Below are 4,497 nucleotides of genomic sequence, written 5' to 3'. Positions count from 1 at the left end.
GCAAGACTCTTCTGGTTTGCATGCTTATTAAGTGCCCTTGATTGAGGATGACATGGAAAGTGATTGAAGGACCGTATTTTATAGCAAGTTTAAAAACAGAAAAGTGAAAGGAACATATTTGGTAACAATCTATGATATTATGCATAATTGAGTTATAATAATAAGTCAAAATACTCACTTTCTATAATTTTAAATAATATATATTTAACAAATTATTTTAGAAAATACTTTAAAACAAATTTATTGTACGAAATTAAAATAAATAATTAGTTTAAAACTTACGTCGTATTAATAGAATGTCAAATTAATTAAATTTTGGATGTAACTCGTTCTTTCATGGGTTCTAATGGAAAAATCGGACGATTGATTCTTAAATAAAGTAAAAGGTAGTCTAAAACTAATCGAAACATACTTTTGGTTTTTCATCTCATTTTTAGACGAAACGACATTTGAATAGCGTTGCAATTTTGTCGTATTTTTACAAGGTTAAATAGCAAGTTCGAAGGACATTTTTAAATGTTACAACTTTTCTGATGATTTATGCTAGAATGTTTTTCTGATGATTATGCTAGAATGTTAGATGGTTAACTCTGAAAACTATTTTGGACATTTAAAAAATAATATATTTACATTTAAATAAAATTCAAAATCATACATAATTGGATAGACATTTTTATTAACCACATTTCATTATGTGAGCTTATGTGGTTTTCAAAACCACTTAATACTTGTATGCATGACTCACATTTTGTGACATAAAGAAGTATTCATGGGTAGATATTATCGATTTGTCACTTTGATGACAACGTGTGATGATTGCTTGAGTGATGGATAATGTGTGAGATTAACCTAAGTACACGAGATCATCAATCCTTTAATCACCTTAATAAACTTTCTTTCGAGAAGGCGTTAAAGATGGAAAAGTGAAGTTCCCAATTGAGATGATGCTTTCTTGTATTGGCAATCCATTTAACTTTTTTCCAGTATTAATGAACAATCTCTAGTAAGATTCCCTAGACACAAAATTTCGAGTTACCTATCCTAAGACCAAGTTGTTTGTCATACCCAAACAACCAAACCTCAACTTAAGAATTTATGTGACTGCTATAAGACACTCCTATCTCATTTTAAACTTAATAAACAAAAGAAGAAAAATATTTCTTAAAAGAAGGAGCATTTTAGAAAGAACAATTTTTTTTAAAAGAAATCGGAAACACAAGTTTGTTTTGTCTCTCTTTTTTGTCTTTTCAGGTTGCACTCTCACTTGACGACACGACATTGATAATATTGGATTAGTGTTTTCAAGAATCACAAGCCGAATATTTCGGGTTTCAGTCTAAATTAGATGAACCAAACTACCCACGTTAGGAGTTCATCAACACACGACTCAAAATACAAAAAATTCAGAGTAATTTGAATTATCAAGGGTCTGGTATTAATTTGAAACATTTAATACCGAAGTAATAATATCGATCTCATTAATTAACCGGAACATTAAATACCGGACCGATCTCCACTATAACTGGAACATTAAATACCAGACCGATCTCATTAAATGCCGAATCTGGAGATTCTCGCCTACTGGTTTTATCGATCTCCACTCCGGTTTTCTTCTTTTAAACAAAAGAAGAAAAATATTTCTTAAAAGTAGGAGCATTTTAGAAAGAACAATTTTTTTTAAAGAAATCGGAAAGACAAGTTTGTTTTGTCTCTCTTTTTTGTCTTTTCAGGTTGCAGTCTCACTTGACGACAAGACGTTGATAGTATTGGATTAGTGTTTTCAAGAATCACAAGCCGAATATTTCGGGTTTTAGCCTAAATTAGATGAACCAAACTACCCACGTTAGGAGTTCATCAACACGACTCAAGACACAAAAAATTTAGAGTAATTTGAATTATCAAGGGTCTGGTATTAATTTAAAACATTTAATACCGAAGTATTAAATATCGATCTCATTAATTAACCGAAACATTAAATACCGGACCGATCTCTACTATAACCGGAACATTAAATACCAGACCAATCTCATTAAATGCCGAATTTGGAGATTCTTGCCTACCGGTTTTATCGATCTCCACTCCGGTTTTACTACGGTATTTTCTCTACTTTCTTGAAATAAAAAACTCTTCACCCATGTGACAAGCAGAAGTGCTTAACACTACACTACAACACCTTGTTGTTATCTTTAAAACAATTAATATACTTGATATGACTTAGCAATTATATATATATAGTTTAACTTATATATATTTAATTGAACTTAATTTTATCCATTCATTATTAAAACTTTTCATAAGTTCTAATAGTTATATTCTAACAATTTCTCCCTTTTTGATTATTTAAACTAAATATTTCAAAACTTAGTAATTTTATAATTGTTGGTTAGTTTCTTAAGTTGATTAGCATATTTAAATAGTTAATTAATACTACTACTTAATTAACTATTTTTACTTATCAGTAAGTCTTCAGACATCTCGAGTTTGAGTGTTTTCAACTTAGAAGCAATATTAGACATCTCCATGATGTACTCCCTTATGTTTTCTTTACCTTTAAACTTCATTGAAATTAGTATCTTTAAAAGAGTGCTAGTTTCTGATTTATCACTTTTCTCAAAGTACTTTTCGATTTTGGCAAGGAAATCTTTGGCATTTGTTATCTCATCAAATACCTTACCCCTAAAAGCCCTAGGTATGTCACGCTTTATGATCATAAGTGTTATGCCCAAGTGCATCTTTACATGTTTAACTAGTGGCAATGACATATTATTTGATTTTTTCACCCTTATTTGATCACTTATAAATTATACTTAGAGATATTTTTGAAACAAAAAGTGAATGAACCTTATATTACCATTAGGATCATTAATATAAATTTTACTTGTCAATTATATGTGTAAGACAACATGTAGAAGTGAACCACCATAGAATTATGATATATAGTGATTAAATCTATTAGAAGTATTCCCTCTCTTGGTTAATAAGAATTAAGCCCCTACTTGGCAGCAAATAACAAAAACACTTGTCACTTTAGTAACTCTCCAGTACATACCCACTTGCATGATTTCCACTTGCACATCTTGCATGCCCTCCACCTAGCATACCAACTCATTAGACCACCTTACACACCATTACCATTATTCATTAGGAAAATTCAGTTCTCTCTCTATCCGTAAGACCTAGAAGAAATTCTATAAAGAACCCTTTAAAGAACAACCAACAATTAGGAATCCTTGAAGAATAGCCATCCTTAGAAGCCTTAAGGAAAAAGCAAGCATCTAGTATCTTAGGAAGGACAACCATCCTTAGCGAAGACCATTTCTTTAGCCAATTTCGAAATTAAGGTAAGCTCTTTCCAAACCCACTTTAATAACCTACATACAACTATATATTTCATGTATTTTTTTTTGTATAATATGCATATATGTTTGAATAGCATGATTTTATGACATAACATGGTTTTATTGACAAGCATAATTGATAAATATGTTGTTTTTCCCAAGTATGATAATATTTACCCTATTTTCCAAGTATGATAGGGTTACCATGATTTATCAAATATAAACAACATTTATGAAAGCCAAACCCTTATGAGTTATGCATATATGGTGACCCTTATTGATGATCAATAATTGAAAGAAATGGGAGGAAGCTATCCATGATGAGTCAGCTGAATCTAAAATACTTGCTAATTATTATGGGACCAGAGTTTCTAGAATGAGCTCTAGTTACTGCTGGCAAAACTGAAAGATGGTCTAAACAGGTTAAGGGATTTTAGGGATGGACTCTTAATTCTTTTTTTGGGAAAAAAGTTTAACACCATTTCATTAAAAAGCCCAAAAGTGGGAGATGTCAATAATCAAAACTAGACAAACCCTAGTTTTAATTGTAAGATTATAAATAAAAGACCCAAAAGTTTTTGAATGGTGGCAGCCAAATAATATTACAAAACACAGATTAAAATGAATAAAGACTACAATCTAGATATCACAACCTATGTTTTCTCCATATCCGCATTTTGACCATATTGCCTTCTTCCACGTCCCAATCTTCTCGCATTCTTCATGAAGGGAGATTGAATTGAAGCAGATGATGATGTCTGTCTGCTCTTATTGTTTAATTTTCTTCTATATGACCTCGTACTAACATAGTAAAATGTATTCTTTTTCAGGATTTCAAGGTTTTTGTCACTACTTTTCTCTGCTTCAGTTTTCCATGTATGATGATCAACAACCTTAGTTTCCTTCTCCTCTGTTGTATATTTGCTTTCGTCTTCTGCATCTTCCTCTTCCTTACATTTAGGTTTATCTTCTTTAGAATCACCTGTTTCATCAATTTCCTTTCCTTTCTTACTTCCCTCTTCTTGAGTTTGATTTCCTTTTGTTCCTTTACCCGAATTCTGAACATCTTTCCCTTTGGCATTGCTTTTTTTGCTGCTTATTTTTCCACAACTGTTTCATTTGTACTAGAAACCTTTTGTTGCTTGACTTCTCCATTCTG

This window comes from Impatiens glandulifera, chromosome 4 (genome assembly GCF_907164915.1).
Source record: "Impatiens glandulifera chromosome 4, dImpGla2.1, whole genome shotgun sequence".
Taxonomy (NCBI): domain Eukaryota; kingdom Viridiplantae; phylum Streptophyta; class Magnoliopsida; order Ericales; family Balsaminaceae; genus Impatiens; species Impatiens glandulifera.
The sequence above is the reverse complement of the archived record's forward strand: the minus strand, read 5'-3'. Positions refer to the sequence as shown.